The 18,210-nt window shown below is 45.4% G+C and overlaps 1 long non-coding RNA gene across 2 annotated transcripts; it reads right to left on the bottom strand.

Annotated features, from left to right (window-relative positions):
- Nucleotides 1-11,681: 11,681 nt before the first annotated feature.
- LOC144123350 (uncharacterized) lies at nucleotides 11,682-17,784 on the bottom strand. 2 transcript variants are annotated; one of them, XR_013313071.1, is made up of 2 exons: nucleotides 17,536-17,784; nucleotides 11,682-11,935 (listed from the first exon to the last, which is right to left on the bottom strand). It is a non-coding gene; the product is annotated as an uncharacterized LOC144123350 (long non-coding RNA). The 2 variants fall into 2 exon arrangements; XR_013313072.1 differs by lacking the exon at nucleotides 11,682-11,935 and adding an exon at nucleotides 13,401-13,634.
- Between the last annotated feature and the right edge of the window lie 426 nt (nucleotides 17,785-18,210).

Raw genomic sequence — 18,210 nt, 5'->3', positions numbered from 1 at the left:
TTATTTCGCGGAGAATTACAGTTAAAAGTGTTTCAGACTTGAAACATTAATAGTGTTTACCAGAGGTAAAATATCAGTCTGGCAAAGATGTTAGATTTGTTCATACTTTCCTTTACTGTCGGGATAGAACGTGCGAGATAGAGAGAGATTCATTAGATGAACAACAGCAAAAACAGGTCACGATGCGGAGTCATCAGCAGGCACAACGATACGGACGAATATTTCTTGTTGAGCGGAAATGACCTTCAGGCTGGCGCTGTGATTAACAGCTGCTAAGGAAGTACGAAAATCTGTGTGTTAGACAAACAGCCTTCACACCATGCATGTCAATGACCACACATGCTTTGAAGTTCAGTCTCCTGAACTGGAATGACAGCTTTAGTAAAAAGGCGTGAAGTGGTGGGAAAAGGTTTCTGGGAAGGAAACAAAGCAATGACTGCCACAGCAGAAATGGTAAGAAAAGCGGCTGCTCTTCCCACAGGAGGTGGGATGTACCAGCAAACAATATTGCGAAACAACGTTTTTGATTTTTAGGGGGCCTTCAAACCTCTCGTGCACATTATTACTTAAAAATTATCATACTATTTTTTATCGCAATAGATGCACTTCTCAATTATATGTGCAACTTTTTTGCACACGTTTGTCATCAATAGCAGATGTACTAGGCTAGAGTTCATATGCGCCCTAAGTGACCTCAGCTGCGCAAGCTGGAGGCGTAACGAGTAATATGGATAATATTCACTGAATCCCGTTTCGACATGATCGACGAGCAAGAAGTGGGTAATGCGCTGAGGAGAAATATTGCCTGAACGGTTACCACCGTGTAATTCGAGATTAAGCGACAGCTCCTGAGGTATTTATAATCATCATCAGCCTGACTACTCCCACAGCAGGGCAAAGGTCTCTCCCATGTCTCTCCAATTAACCCTGTCTTTGCAACTGCGGCCACCGTATCCCCACAAACTTCTTAATCTCATCCGCCCCCTGCTACGCTTGCCTTCTCTTGGAATCCACTCCGTTACTCTCAAGGACCAGCGGTTTTCTTGCCTTCGCATTACATGCCCTGCCCAAGCCCCTCTCTTCCTCTTGATTTTGAATAGGAAGTCAATAAGCCGCCTTTGTTCCCTCACCCATTCTGCTCGCTTCCTTTCTCTAAACGTTACACCTATTATGAATTTATAATATATATTTACATTTTTTGTGATATGCTGAGGAGCAGGGTATGAGGGAGACTCTATATCTCTCTTCAGGCCACCGATGGCCTTCTTCTCGGGCGGCGCAAATATTGTACCCATTAAAAAACCGGTGGGTACACGGCGGCACTCGGGATCGAACCCATCACTTCCCGAATTCGAGACGGGTGAGCTTCTACCGCACGAGGCGGAATTAGGGCTGCTTGACGGCGGAACTTATCTCTGATCCGTCAAGGCAACGCTTTGGTCCAGAACCCTTTTCCCAAGCATCTCACCATAGAAGAGCCGAGCACCAGACCGGGGGAAATCTTGTGCCCATTAGAGAATCGGTGGATACCCGGCGGCACCGGAGATCGAACACAGCACTTCCCGAATCAGAGGCGGGTGCAATACCATAAGGCCCCGCTTCTGGGGTTCCCCCTGGTAACCGCCCTCCGGTAACGCATTCCTATGCTCTAACCATACCCTGCTTTTCCTTCCAGGGTAATAACTACCCTCCGGGTGCTTCCCGTTGCAACCCCACTCCTCTTGATTCTCGCATTCTAGCCATATACATTCCTCCCACGGCAACCATCCCACAGTTATGAGTTCCTGCAGTCTCTCCATACCCTCCTTCTACCGTGGTAACCACTCTCTAGTTGGCCATTGCTTCGCTTTCGCCACATCCACCTCCTTACACAGTAACAATCTTTCGGGCGGTTGAGCTGCATAGTTGTTTTGCACTGCTGATCAAATCACCCACACAGTTGCTTCGGGTAAGTGTTAGGATGAGCTGGTTGGTTAAGACTGTTTGCAAGGCTGAACGTGCAGCGTGTGTTGCTGGACTACTGGTGCATATTTCCTGCTCACCAAAATTTACTTTAACGCTGGTCAAGTTATTTCAAACTCAGCGCCAAAAATGGGGAAGAACAAGAGCAGCCGCTTTTCTTACCATTTCTGCTGTGGCAGTCATTGCTTTGTTTCCTTCCCAGAGAATGGTGACTCATCATCAGACACACTAGCGTGAACACCAGCACGGACGACAATGCTGTTTTACGTGGCCAGAACATGACAGGCACTTTCCAGAATACAGGAAACAACTACGTGCTATGAGCAGAGAATCTAAAAGCTGAACATGCTTTGCCCCAGCAGTGCCTTTGACGGTTTCTGTGCCGTGACGTCAGCGGAGGTGAAAGAGGGGATTGGCCATTAATGGTAGCTATCATTGCAAAAGGCCTCGCAGCTTATGCGCAGCTGTCCGGGATTTTTACGAGAGCAACGCGGCTTCCTCTAGAGAGAGAGAGAGAGTGCATACAACAGCCTAACAGTAGCACAAGGGGAACCTTCGGTTTTTCAACGGAAGCGGCCGCCACAACGGCGCTTGCGTTATGCTGAAGAACAGGTTAACCACTGAGCTATCCTAATTGAAATTTTGAGCGCCACGCATTGCTATTAGGAAAATTAAGTTACCATTTAAAGTAAGCATATTTTGCTCAGTTTTGCTTGAATGAAGGCCGCATTTTAATCGCGCTGGAAATATACGCGGAGTATTCATAACCAGTGCCAATTACCGGTACTGTTTTTTTTATTCTTTGTGCGTCTTCAAACCGCGAGATGCTCTTTAGACATCATCTAATTTGGCCGCTACCGTAGCCCAAAAGATACCTATTACCTTTAAGAGAAACCATTCAGCATTGAAATGAAACAGACAAATCAGTATGAAGGCTATTTAATGAAAATATTTGAAGCGCATTTCCTAAAAGCCGTCACCACTATGGTCCTACAGCACTATTGCTGGCCCACCTTCTTCATGGTTGCTTACTCGTCATTCGTTCTCATCCACCCTAAAACAGTGATCGTTTTTTAAGCACTTCTTCTTCCGCTTCCTCTTAGCAGCGTCTCGCAGCCTCTAGTCTACCAACGTTGGCTCAATAGCATTTGGCAATTTAACCAAGAAGATAACACACCCAGGTAAATTGCAAATGATTTTTGTGCGGTTAACTGGCGTTTTAGAAAAGAAGCGAAACATTTATCGCATACCATCTTGCGCGTTTCGGAAATGCAGCTCTATTCCATTGTTCCACGTGACTTTTTTTGGCTTCATTGCATAGAAGAGCGATAACATCATTAATTATTTCACCTCAGGATTTGTTTACCCAGGTGGGATCTCGCGATCAAATCATATATTTTCACGTCACCATCACGCCCTCACTCCTGCCGCACATCCAAACTTCGAGAGAGACACAGATGCGACAAGTAGGGGCCACCTGTGCAGAATTTGATCTGGTACAACAATTCCTCCCCCCCCCCCCCTCTTTCCAAAGAACCAAAGAACACTCTGAGCTCTGAACAGAGATTTCATTGAACGCGACAATTCAATGCATCGATACATCATACTGTTTTTCTACATAAGAAACAGTCCCAGAAGCACTGTAAAGCTTACAAGGCATAAAAAAACGAGGTCTTCTAATGGCGCTGTTGTCCATTGTAATAAAATATCCCTAATTGGTCATCAGGTGACGCTTCTAAACCAGAAGCTGCTTAATCGGAGACAGAGAGAGAGAGATTAAACGTGTATTTGACCGAAAATGTTTGCTGATGCTGTAGGTGGAGTCCGTATAGTCCAGGATCCCACTTGCCTTTGCTACCTTCTTCGCCAAAGGTCACCGACTTGCGCTGGTTTTCGCTGTTTAGGGCTAGAGCACCTCAAGACGACCGCAATGATGCAGAGGGGACTATGGGAGTACAACAGATAGGTAGTGATACGATGACTTTCTGCGGCTGATATCTGCGAACGCGGTGCTGTGTTTCAAATGCCATATGGCACAAAGACTAGAAATTAACCATAGCCTGGTGGGAAGATTACCTGTAAGCGAGGCTGTATAGGGCAGTAAGGTTTGGTACTGGAAGCAAGAATCTAAATGTCGTTTGAGGACAGGGTACGAAAAATGAATTAGAAGAGTTAAGCAGCCAATGTCTTCAGGCACTTGTACAATAAAAGCGCGGACAAGCGATGAAAGAAAAGGGCTAGAAAGCTTCCGACAAGCTACGCAGGCAACATCCATATGGCGAAAGCAGCCTCCTGCTTATCGCCATTACAATCTTCGAGCTTGTAGCGCTGTGCATCTGCGTGCCATTTAAAGGAGAACTTAAACGCCTGTATTCGGAGAGTACAGGGACGGCCGGCCACGAACTGACGAGTGTTTTACGGCTAACAAGAGCCCAACACAGCTGTTTTTTTTTTCTTCGTGAGTTTTTAATTCGTAGAATGCGGTGTCCCCTTAGATTGTTAAAAGTTTTAAAAGGACAGGAATTTAGAATTGAATAGATGGAACGGAAGATGCCTTCAATTACGAGGTTGGCAAGGAGTCGGGAACGCGGAAAACATACTGCGATTTTTGCGGAATTAAAATGACCGCCCTGAAAGCGGGTTGAACAATAAGAATAAACGCAGACAAAAGAAAGTTAAAGGTTGTTGCACGGAAACAAAACAGCATTACAGAGCCATATTAACTTTTTTTTAGCGTGTTTTACAGTCTATGCTGAGCGAATTCTGAGCCATCAGGCATGTGTACGCAAAGAGAGCAGGGGTGCACACGTCGCAATCGAGCACCGCTGCAGCCTCATGGCAGTCACGTTTGTGTAGCGGGGAAGCCAAGTGCACACTGTGAGCTGAGATGGGAGCAGCTGGACGTTTAGAGCTCATGGCGATAAACTGGTACGAGCCGCAAATTACGTCATCAAGGATGAAACAGTGGATTTGACGCGGGTACTTTTTTCTTTCTTGCCCACACAGCTTATATGCAGTTGTGTAATATCTTCTACGTAGAGTTTTTTTTTCTTTTTCGAAAAGGAAAACGACTAATGAAACAATATTACCTCAGTCATGGCTAGCGTGATGATGGGAGCGCTTAGCCGCGCAGGAAGTCTTAAGAGCTTCTTCTGGATATGTAATAACGAAGCCATATTTGCGCTCTCATCGTAATGCAAAATGCCCGCACATAGCACGGTGAAGAATGGTTTTGTTGAAAAACGTTAAAAACGTATTATGTTTAAAAAACCGCAAATTTTCCGAGTTTTCTAGCCTGAATATAAAACACAAAAAAAAGCATTTTCATGCGTTTCCCCTCGTTATATCTATCATCATAGTTGAAGTTTTGAGGCTGGCTTCACAGGCATTCTCTTGGTATTCGTGCAATGCGGCTTGTATGATGATGATGATAATGAGGGGCGAACGATTTCTTTTCTGACCGGCGATGAACGTGAATGCGACGTGACAACCGTTTTTTTGTGCATGTCCCGCGCACGGGCAGCTCTTCGTCAATGACCCGTTATTCAGCACCGGCGCCAACAAATGAACGCTATGCAACCTGGCCAATGCAATGCTGTTTAAAACGCACGCTCACAAAATCGAAATCGTTATTTTGCTGTTCTTCTATGATATAAAAACAATATCTCACATATTTCCCCTTCAGCCAGAATGTGCCAAATGTGCACGCGAATTATTTTGTCTTGGCTTCGGTTACATCTGGTCCGTAATGTGCCGCGAATGGCTGGAGTTTATATATTGAACCCATTGCGATAAGCCACGTAAAACCTTTTGAAACCGTCCATGCTAAATGAACCCAGCAATCCATCTATAATATGGACACCTCTGCATTTCTCGCAAGCGCTCCGTAACGTATTCGTCTTTCTTTGCTTGTTTTCGACGGATCAGCCTCTTCAGAAGCCCTAACCTTAACTAAAATGCCCGCATAATGATTTCTTGTTGCAAAAATGAGTCAAAAGAAGTATATTTGGCATTATAAAAACAGTGTGGTGTCATGACAATGAGAGATAAAAACCTCTAAAAAATCGCATACTTATTTATCAGTTATGGTTGAATTTTTATGTGCGCTATCTAGGTGCGTTTCTTACGATAATCAGACATTTTGAACTTTTACACCGCCTGGTGTTCTTTAATGTGCACAGACACCTCAGTACGTGGAGTCTGAATGCGAAGCAAGCCTTAGTTGCTCCAGCCAGATTTCGCGATTTTTCCGTCTCCAATCTGTGCCGTGCACTCCGATCAGCCGGCCAATGGGAACGTACATCGGCGCGCGCTGGCCAAAAAAAAAAAAATGTAGAGCGAAGACAAGCGTTGCCGAATGTCTGGTCCAAACCACCCCATCGCTGACAAAAGAAAAAATTTGCAGTGGCTTAACTTGGCCAAGCCTGGAATTCAGCGAAAAGCAAGGACGCTTGCTAAGCGTCTGAGGCTCGTCCATGGCAGCTCCGCTACACGCTCGCGACAGCCGTTCTATACATACCCACACGACCGCGTGGCTATGACGTGGTAGCACATAGTCTTACGACACCCTCTTCGGATGTCATCACATGGCTTCACATCACCCCGTCGGATGTTGAAAGGTCACCCAATGTCAAAGGTCAACTAAAGGTCATGGTTCAAGGTCAGGGGTCAAAGTGTTCGGCATCATAACTGTACCACATATGGCCATACACGGCTAACGTAGTTGTGCTGAAGGTAGTTCAAGATCATTCTCCGCCCTACGCGACGACTGCTTTACCTAGCGTAGTGAAGTTTTCTGCTTCGAAAGAAGAGAGAGAGAGGAGCTCCACGAAAGAAAACGTCCACGTGCAGCCCGTCGTCCGTCCGTAGAAAAAAGCTAGCCGGATGATGCTTCTTCAACAAATGTGTGAGGCCGCCTGAAAACGGCAGGGCCATGAAACATGCAAGAAACACAAGATGAGGTTGGAAAACATGCGCGTAGAATAGGCGACGTCGTGTGCAAGAACAACCGTGTACTGCGTGAACCGATGCCTGCTTAGCGAAGTACTTCATCCTAAACTGGTTCGGAGTGTCGTGCAGCGTCTTGGATAGACTGTGCTTCACATCGGGCATCACGCGTGTACAAGACCGCCAACAGATGTGAACACCTTCGTAGTTCTCTTAACGTGCAAGGGAAGTTTAGGGATAAAGATGATTCCAAGATATTCTCCAAGTAACGGATTCGTATACTCGGAAATGCAAACCGATTTACCACAGATCGACGACATTACCGAACGTCCAGACTCATCGCTTATTCTCTTCATGCGCATCTGACGCTTCATGCATGGGGGGTAATCCGGCATAGTCGGCAAAATTTTCCACAAAAAACAGTGGTTCCTCGAATACATAAAAATGCACATAATGTGGCAATAAACAGAGCATACCTAGTGCCGACAACACGACATTGCAGTGTAATTGACCATGTCATAACTAGGACAGTAGACTTAGGGACTACAAAATAAGTCTCCTACTGAAATATGCACAATCCTTTAATCTCAGTACTAAAAAAGGAAGACAAATGGAGCAACAGCAACATCGAGATTATGCATGAATAAAGAAAACTGAAATCTAGAAATCATTGTATTCAAACTGGCAAGCGCAGCGAATATCATGCGGAATGTTCCTGCACTTCATCGACAACAAGCGCAGGGGTTTCGGAAATTAAGTTGTCGTTTTTCGCCGCTAATCGAAATATGTTTTCCGCAGATGATGTCGGACTCGCGTATTATATTTAAAACGTAGTACGCCATTGCCGCTGCACTAATGTCGTAGCAAAATCAATTATTCCATTGTTATGTGGGCGAAAGACGCATACGTTTTTGCTGCCCGAGATTATATTTCAAACGTAGTACGCCATTGACGCTGCCCTAATGTCGTAGCAAAACCAATTATTCTATTGTTATGTGGGCGAAAGACGCATACGTTTTTGCTGCCCGAGATTATATTTCAAACGTAGTACGCCATTGCCGCTGCCCTAATGTCGTAGCAAAACCAATTATTCCATTGTTATGTGGGCGAAAGACGCATACGTTTTTGCTGCCCGAGATTATATTTCAAACGTAGTACGTCATTGCCGCTGCCCTAATGTCGTAGCAAAACCAATTATTCCATTGTTATGTGGGCGAAATACGCATACGTTTTTGCTGCCCGAGTGCGTCGTAGCATCCGTTAACTGCAGGCGTCATAGGCTGCATTCCAGAGGTATGGGGTGTGCTGGCGCGAATCTAGGAACACTGTTTTGGTGATCCTGCATTGGCCTCGTTACGAATCAAACCGCCAGTGCATAAAGACTTCGGCTTCGGATGACTGTAAGTTTCAAAATCCGGCGTTTGAAATAGTTCGAACCAGGGAAGCTACCATACTATTGCGCTACTTTCAAACATCAGTTAAACTGTTCATTGAAGCTCGAGTGTTGCTCGAGTGTTATCACAATTTCCTTTATGAGAATTTACTTATTACCCATTCACCACTAACTCTCATCGGGCACCACTCATGGCTGAATACATATATGAACACATTATATCGATTCAAAGGGGAGTGGATGAGTCTATTGTACTGAATGGCCTACATTGCAACTTTCTTTTGTCCACTCCTCGCTTCGTTAATTAAAACTGTGCGCTCCAGCAAATGATAACTTTGGTCTGGCAGGTTTACATCGCCCTTTTAGGACAGGTTGTGTGTATCTTGAATTGTTTCATGGGCGTTTATTGAAAGTGAGGAAAAGAATATCGTTTATTAGTAATGTTCCGAAAACATTAAAAACAACGTATCACGGCTTCACCAGAGCAAAGATATTACATTGTGTTTATGTTCCAGTGCCACCTGGGATATTATGTGTTCAGCAGTCCTGCCTTGACGTCGCTTAACTATAAACGGTTTGCAGCCTTGCCTCGTGTTGGCCGCGGCTCAATGTTCGCCACAAACAGCACCTGCGCAATCTTTCCGCCGACAAAAGCGTATTTTTAGTTGTTTGCCGCTCTACGCAGAGAAAAAATGACCTTTCTTTTTCTGTTGACTACTTTGCACGGCTGCCACGTCGCTCTGGACATAAAGCTTGATAAAAGCAAACGTAAGCTTCACATGTGTAAAACATTGAGGTACAGAGAGGTTTATGCACTCATATCCATGGCCTTCCTCTAAGATTAGTGTAATAATGTTGCTTCTTTCTAAATGCCCCATCGTATACATTTTTCCCTCATGAAGCAGCACTTTCTAAGAGCTGCAATCAGCATCAGAGATAATAATCTCTGCGCTAACACTATTTATATTCCTGGTTACCCATCAGAAACGGTGTCCTTTTAGGAAATTACTACAGTAAACTTGATGTTCTAACATTCCATTCAACAAGCCTTTCTTATTCTTATCTTTCGTGTTTTTTCTGATCCAACTTGCAGCATATCTTTTTTTTTTTAACGGAGAACAAAGTGCTGTTCTGCGAATTTGAAGAAGACTCGAGTTTCTTAGCCACCAGCGTTGTGCGAAAGTCACATCACTTCGCTGGCAAAATCGCTCTAAACTGCAGTTCTGTTGGGGTATCGAAGTGAAATTGAAGAGAATTAAAATTCACAGGTGGACGGCAGAGATTCATATCCGGAAATGCGATCAGAAAATCTGTGGTTATTGAAGGGCTTGGGCTGGCGCCGGACAGGACTAAGTAGAAATAAATTAAAGATTCCTTTGTCCTTGTAAGTACGAAGCTGGGCTGACGATGAATAAGAATGTGTGATAAACATAACGGTGAAAAAGACTATATGAACATGGAGAAAAAAATTGATGCTCCAGGTGAAAAATGAAGCGTAACAGCCAAACTGGAGAGCTTCTGTTCACCGTCTCACTGCGCATGTGTGGTGTTTGCGCAGCGGAAGTGCGTATTCAACAAAAACATATTTGGGTCAATATCAACGAGATAAATTTGCGTGATATTTCTTCTTCAAGAGAACCCAACAAAATCAAACGTTAGTCTTGGCAGCCAAATAGCATAGCAAACACCTCGAACTCCTTAACGTTTAATATGTCAAACAATGTTTCCAACTCTCTTCTTGATGTTGCGGGAACGGTGTTGTGGGCATCGCCACGAAGAAACTTGTTTTCCGCGTCACAACGAAGCAATCAAGGCTCAGAAAACAAATTACGTGAAGAACGCTATGCATGGTTATTGCCTTTAGATTGCTACCCCTTGAGACGGAGGTTTAGACAATAAATACTGACTGCCTAAACGAGAGTAGAAAGCGTGCAAAGGGGAACCAATAAAATACCTACTTTTGTTCGTGCCATTGAACAGCATTTGTTACAGTGATTAGTTCTTATATTGTTTTATTTTAATGCTTCTGACCTCGCGAACCGCCATCCCTTCGTGCTTTTTTGTGCTTGTTTGCTTTGTATTGTCCGTACATCACGCATTTCGAAAAAAAATAAACATATACACATAATGTCCAGACACTAGAAAGCATTTCGCGGTGTTCACTCTGCGTTACATGGCTTAATTTGCTGGCATTTTTTTTTTTGAACGGATGAAGTAAACTGCGAAAAAAGGAGTTTCACGAAGTGCCTTAGGCTCCGGTACGACTTGAGTGAGGTATGAGAGGTAGTTGGTTTTCATCTGTTGTCTATTTGCCATCGTCTAGTTCCTGCGGGAATTTTAGTCAGTTTGCAAAAACCACGCCCAAGCCAGAAGTTCATAAATGTCGCTGCTTTTAAACACAGAGTCTAAAGAAAGGTCTGAGGACGTATCACTGCAGGGAGCAAGCTGCATCAGATTCCAAGAGCAATTAATCACATGCAAGTACGTTGGTTTTCCAAAGTTCCGAAGCCACCTAACGCGTGACGCGAAGATTTGCTGCTCTTCGAGCTCGGGAACTTGCTATTTTCCCGGGGCTCCTGACAGTTCATAAATCAGCGCGCACAACCCTCAACACTCCCTAAGCCTTTCTACAACCATAGTCTATGCTTTGAAGGACTGTGCTACCAGCAAGAATCGGCACACTCTGTTCTATAGAAATGAAGGAAGCCAACAGCCACCGAAACCAAGAAAACCAGGGTTTGATTAGCCTGGCATTACCGACGAAGCTAGGGCGCGTGTACTCTTGGGCCTAAACACAAGAAAAATGTGCGATTCAATTTGAACGCCCGCGTCCGTATGCTCAATCTTGTTGTGTCGTTTGCTGTTGCCGGGTGAATTTTATAATCTGTATTCATCAGCCCGACGCTTAATATGTTGAACAAACAGTACCAAAGACGATCACAGCCAGAAAGGACAGGACCAACGCTTAACCAGTTTTTTTTTTGTGTGTGTGGCTGTGAATCGTCTCCAGCGCTATTTCTTTCAAGTGCCGCAGTTGTAGCTCGCCCAGTTCTTGATTTTGTTAAGATTGTTGTTTAACAGTCCTGCAGCCAATTCAAGCCAGCATTATTAAGCACGGAATGCGCTAATGGGCACCTTGAAAGCACATGAAGGCAGAAGATCTGACGGGGCGCATTTCTTTTAAAACCTGATCTGAAGTGACTGCGCCCTGAACTTTCCTGCCGCGCACTTGCTCGTGCTATGGTCTACAAAACTGGTGCCCTTGACGAGACGCCACAGCATGCATTAAACCGCAAGTGGTCTACTACCGTGTTTTGTTCTCCCTTAATGATACAACACAACAGAAATACACAAGAAACCTAAACATAAGATGGTTGCATTGTCTAGAAATTGAAACTTTATTTTTGAAGCCGATAATAGCGTTTTACCGAACCTTCTTGCGTTTCATTCTTCGCATCTGCTACGGATGAGCGACACATTCGAGGTGGCCACAGCTGTCTCTGCAGCAGATCTTCCCCTGGCTCTCGCAGTCGAAATCCGCACACGTCTGTGTGGTCATGTAAAGAGCGCACGCGGTGGCTCGCTTACGGATAGCCGAGGGGCAGTCTGGGGACGTTCCTTCTTCAGTCGTGTCTGCAAAAAAAAAATAATAACAGATATACGTGACACGCAATCCAAGTGAAAAACAAATATGGCTGAAGTACACGTAACACAAGACCGACTTATATGTGAGAGACGGCGGAAGTGACACTCTAATGCGGTACAGATGCAGGCTGATTGGACATCCATGGCGAACATTGTACAGCGCGAAGCGTAACCGAAACGCGGAGGATGACGCGAAGAACATATACCCATTTGTGCAGTATAGACATGTTGTAGAGAACGCTCGTCACGAAAACATGAAGCCTATTTACTACTCAACGTGCTCTGTGAGGGCCCGTACGACCAAAAGAGCAGCTTCGCCTCGGTAAAACGTGCACCTTGGGCTAAGCTCGGAGGCCCGAGCACCCTCGTTTCCTAACCATTAGTGCCTTCCAGTTCCTTCATTCTCTGGTCGCGAGCAGGAATCAAATACAACTGGATGATTCTGAGCACTGCCACCTTGCACATGCGGTTGGTAAGAGTTTTAAAAACCTTACCTTTCAAAATAATGTTGCTCTGCACTCAGTGCAAGCGGCATAGTCGCTAACATTTGCGCTAACATTGCGAGGGTAGCTCTGAATGCTTTTAAAGCCGCCAGTTCCAACAAAAAGACAGTCGAATGTCCTACCCCTTTTGGGTCTCTCTTCCAGGTCTATTCCACCAGAACGGTGGGAAATCAGAAGGCATAACAGCGCTAACACCAGAACAGGCTTTGACGGGGTTTTTTGCGTAGCCACATGACAAGTGTTTTGCAGTGTTCAGGAAAGAACTGCGCGCTGTACGCAGAAAAATGAACTGCTGCGCCTGTTTTTTTTTTTTTTTCGAGCCCGCAGGGTCAATGAAACGTCAGCGGAAGAAAAACAGTTTATTAGCCACGAAATGTTTCCGAAACAAATAAGAACAGCCAGCTTATGCGCACGCGTGCAGTGTGATTATAGAAGTTTGTTTGTTTTTATGGGGTTCAACGTCCCAAAGCGACAAAGAGGAGGAGGAGGAAAGGCAGGGAGATTAACCGGAAGAATAACCGGTTGGGGGGGGGGGGGGGGTAAAAATTGAAGGAGAAAAGAGAGTAGCAGAAAACTGAAGCTACCAAGTGTTCGGTAAAGTCACAGCCTATCGTACAGGCCAGAAGTTCTCAATAAGCGGAGCAGTGTCTTGGAGGCCTTCACCGCTGACGATCGCCGCTGCCAGTGGCCGAGAATGTTCATTTCCGTCAGTGGGCGACACAGGCTTTGAGGGACGCCGTAGTGGAGGTCTCCGTATAGTTTCGATCACCTGGGGTTCTTTAACGGGCACTGATATCGCACAGTACACGGCACTCTAACATCTCGCCTCCATTGAAATGCGACCGCCGCAGCCTGGATCGAACCCGAGCACCATAACCACTTAAACACAGCGGCGACTGAGTAAAAAGTGATTGGTTTACGCAAGTTGCGCGTGTATTTGATGCAAGCAGTCAGAACTGAAAGCATTTATTCGAGATCTTCTGGAAACAGGACCACTTCGAGCCGCTGTCTCATTTACAGGCGCTAGATGCACTGCAGGTGGTTGCAGTGGTCCCTGCAGCAGGTCTTGCCTTCGCTCTCGCAGTGCAGGTCTGGACACGTTCTCTCATCGACGTACAAGGCGCAGGCCCCGCTTGGCTTGCCTAGAGTCGGACACATCGGTGGAGTTTCGTCTGTCACCGTGTCTGCCATACGCAACACAAACGAAACGATTATTACATACCACACACAGGAAAACAATGCAAGGATTTTTACACGGCTTCATGCAGGGCAACTTTGGAAATGCCTGGACAAGTGTGACGTCGACTGCTGGCATGTTTTGTTGATCCGTATAGCTTTAATGAGGAGCAAAAAACTCGAAAATATTAATACATGCTGCTGAAAATGGAGAGAGCAAAGCCCATCGATTGATAGCCCAATTTAAAAAACGTGCTGCAGCCATACGCGAGTATATATGCGCGGGCGTTGGAATGAAAGCACTCGTCTCACATTTTCGCTACTTCCTGTTCAAAAGCCGTCGGACGATGGCCCCAATGTAAGGCTTATTACTAGTGTCAATCTCACATGCGGAGTTTCGCTTGGAGGGCCGGATGTGCACTGGTACACCACGGTACGCACACGGCGAGAGAAAATGCTGTTCCGAGTAAGGGTCTCAAGTCACAAAAACATTGAGCCTAACCTACCGCGGTCTTGCCGGCGCCCTGAGGTTCGCCAAACAGAAAGATACCGAAAAAGCCAGGTTCTTGCACTAAAATAATACACTTCTCAGAAAACAATGCAGCGTGTACGATACTTGTTTTATTTGTCAAGTTTTAGCTAACTCTTTGGAACTGCGAGGAATAGTGAACAGCGAACCAACGTGGACTTCAATGGCAAACAGGAGACAGGTTGAAATCGTGTCGTCATAATTTCCGCACAGGAGTGAATTGCACCGAACAACTGTGTTTTCAGCATAAAGAAGCTGAACTGCAGCGAACGGGAGATTATTGTTCCGAAAGCGGCATTAAAATTACGTTATTAATGGCCGAATTACTGCCGCTTTCCGCCAAGGTACAATGCGAGAAATCGCCTAGAGGGTGAAACACGAAGTAAAGATGAATAAAAAGATGCATTCAAACCATTTCACCTCGCTTCGATCTGGTCTCTGATTCCATGCCCAACGAATGCTAAACCATAAGGCAAACAAGTACCCCGAACACTACATACATCGTGATGGCGCTGCGTGGCAATCCCGTAACAGCCATTTCGGCGAAGCAGAGAGCGAAGTGCGTCTTGCGTGCAGAAATGAAAGTACCTGGACGTTCACCGCTCACAGGGCTTGCATAGCAGCGATAGCCTAATGACGTCATAAATATAAAACTTCAGATTTGCCATTTTTTTTTGCCGACGCAGTAAATCATGCAGCTTCATGCGCAGATCTGCACGGCCTCTCAGGAGTTGTTTCGTTTATTATTGAGAAAGCGAACCGGGCTAGGCGGCTGCCCGGTCTAGGCCAGCGCAACCACGCGAATGTGAGGCCCAGCAGCAAGTCCTAATTACTTCTTGAAGGTCTCTAATGACGAGGCCATTTTGCCCACGCGTCATGATACAAGTGCTATGTCATAATAAGACAGTTTTGTTATGGAGCACGATAAAGCGTACGAAATCAAAACTAAAACGCCAATTTCACGAGGGTTTCTTGCCCACTTCTCTAACTGGGAAATAATGCATCTGTTGTGGCTCTTATCGGTGCTGACGTACTGGTGCTTCGTTCCTTCCGTTATCAACTGTTCGTGCAGTGCAGCTTGGGTCAAATGCAATAGAATAGATTTTTAGTATTAATTGTTGAAAACCGTAATTTTCCTGTCAACAGTTACTCGAAACATGTGCAGTTGACGTCATTTTCAAGATCTATGCCCGTCAGTCAGCACATACGGCAGGAATGGATGCTATGTACACTTCCCAAAGCGCCGGGGTACTGCTGCTTCGCAACGCACATGCGCAAAGCGACAACGCTATTTTATATCTTAGAAATATTAACTTCACAGATATTTATGATTTATGTGTTAGAGACATACCTCCGCTCTGAATCTTTAACATGCACCGAAATCTCAATATATTGGCGTTTCACTTTGCACCAAATACTATCACTCCGTGAGGTTAAGTTAACCGCGGAACGCCACTGACGCTTTTCCAAAGCTGCAGGTCGAAATTCATGCTCGCTCTTGAAATGGGTGAAATAGGTGGCTGCAGCCAACACTGAAGGTTGCATAGATATGATATCTGGTGTGATGGTACAACTGTAGGGTTGTGCTGCTTTTGTTCGGTTCTTGCTTCGAATCCAAGCAAGGATACAAGAGAATCCACAGCTTTTAAAGCTTTGCATTCCTTGATATCGTACGCCTTTCGAAAGACTATACCATTTTTTACACGTCACAAACTTTTGGCGCTGACAAAGCGCTTCATGTATTCGACATGTCAGATTCCTAAACCTAAAAGCCCCCGTACTGTCGAGTTACTTAAAACATCCAAAGCGTTCATATCAACCCATATCTTGCCCGACTCCGCCACTGATTTTTGTCGTGTGCAGTTGGTGATGTTCTTTCATGGCACCCTTTTCGAAACCCTACAAAAAAGTTCTCCATGACTGCCAGCTGGTCGACATTTGCTTTTGACGCATGTTGTGCCGTTTCCCGGCAGCGACAGGCGTAATAACAACCTTGCCAGAATATGCTACAAGACGCAGAGTCTGGAGTTAACGGCACGTGCCATCCCAAGCCGTATATCTTCCTGCAGCGGCGCAGCAGTTGTCACGAGCCTCAGTCAGATTTTGGGGTGACTACGGAAGAAAATTCCCGCCAAACTCGATCACATCATTCCTGCATCTCCTTAAATCGCCAAAACTGATACGTACTTACGTACAACGGCACTGTAAGACGTCAGTTACCGTCGCATTGTGATAATTAAAAAAAATAGCCGGAGCATATGGCATAATTCCCATAGAATTTCCATCGAGCGCCTACCCAAACATTTCCACTCAACCCCAGCAAAACGCAATTTTCAGGAACCTAAAATTGAACCCATGCAATTCACCGTCTACCGCGTAGCTTTCTCCGCCTGCCTTTTTCTTTACTTTCCTGTATTTTTACCCGCGAGGCATCAGAAGCTCTATAAAAACCAAAGTTGTAAAACAAGTAGAGCTCTGTGCGAACGCAAAATTTGATCCTCAGAGATCTGGCATGCAGAAAAAATCCCGTAATGCATTTATGCAGCAAAAAAATAACTGAAATTCTTATCCGAGGTCGATATATTGCATGGCGCATCCTAATCAAGGTTGACGTGCAAGTGTATCTTAATTTTTTGTTTAGCGTGAAACAAAATAACGTTTTCTCTTCTGGGCGTGAAAATAGATTTATTTTCAGAATCTGCGGATGTTGGCATGTTTACGAAAAAAACTAGCGAGTTGCACTGCTCAAGCCTCCATGTTAGCAGCGAGAGAAGCCATAGTGAAAAGCTCCGGCAAATTGCAACCTAACAAGGTTCTTGCAAGCTCGCCTAAATATTTGTGCGGGAATATTTGTTTTTCATTAGTTCGGACTAGAATATAGCCGCCTGGAATCACTTACCTCATTCAGCCGCAGCGAATAGCGCCAATTACTACAAATTGCTGGGCTTGTTGGTTCGTGTACTTCAGGTGACAAACGCGAACAGCGCAGACCGAAAAAGAAGGACACAGAACAAAGACACGATGGCCTTAAGCTTTCAAACGAAGCATTATTCGACGCAGAAAGAAACATGAAATATACCTGTGCTCCGTCCAATATACTGATTCTGAAAGTTAACACCCGTCCTGCATTATTCACTGCCTCCTTGGTTTTAACTTTGCGTTGCCTCTGCTGATAGCTTAAACAACCAAGGAGCGTAAAAACCTGCACAGTATCCTGCGGTGCGGCGGGCGAGAGTTTTAAGTAAGCCTTTCTAAAGATAAACTATACGCCGACTTTAAGTCTCATAGCTTTTACTAATGAACATGAATTATAAAACCGAGAAGCTCGTTCATTTTAAACACTTATTTTTCCTAAAAAGAAGTCAGTCTAGTCCTCTTACCTCGTTTCGACCTCTGTTTCGTGTCAGTTCCGAGACACTGCTCAGCCGTTAGGAAGATTACAAAAGCGCACACGAAAACGAACTTCATGCTTGCACGGGATCGAAACAACACGGCAGCAGCTTTTGTGGAAGTGGCTGGTGGAACGAACCGATTGCTGTCAGCTGTGAAGTGAACATGCGAGCTGAGTCGGCGCGCACCGCACCTGTTTATACTGGACGGTGGCGGTCGGATCGCTGCGTCAGCAGAAGAGAGACGCCGCATTGGTCACAAAAAGCTTCTGGCATAAAATAATAGCCCACTGCGCTTTTGCGGGGGTTTTCAAGTGCAGTTCTTAGTTCATTAGCGAGGGAGCATATATACGACACCGCAACATACTTCCACATCTCCACTTTTACGGAAAGTGCTTGCGCCGCTCCTGTGGCTCAGTGGTTACGGCGCTGGGCTGCTGACCCGGAAGATGCGGGTTCGGTCCCGTCCGATCCGATCGAATTTCGATAGAGGCAACATTCTAGAAGCCTGTGTACTGTGCGATTTTAGTGCACATTAAAGAACTGCAGGTGGTCGAAATTGCTGGAGCCCTTCGCTACAGCGTCTCTCATACACTAAGTCGGTTTGGGACGCTAAACCTCGTAAATCAAACAAAACGAAACCAAAGTGCTTGCAGGAGCATTGTC

Source organism: Amblyomma americanum, chromosome 3 (genome assembly GCF_052857255.1).
Source record: "Amblyomma americanum isolate KBUSLIRL-KWMA chromosome 3, ASM5285725v1, whole genome shotgun sequence".
Lineage (NCBI taxonomy): Eukaryota > Metazoa > Arthropoda > Arachnida > Ixodida > Ixodidae > Amblyomma > Amblyomma americanum.
Note: the sequence above shows the minus strand (reverse complement) of the source record. Positions and strands in the feature narration are given on the sequence as shown.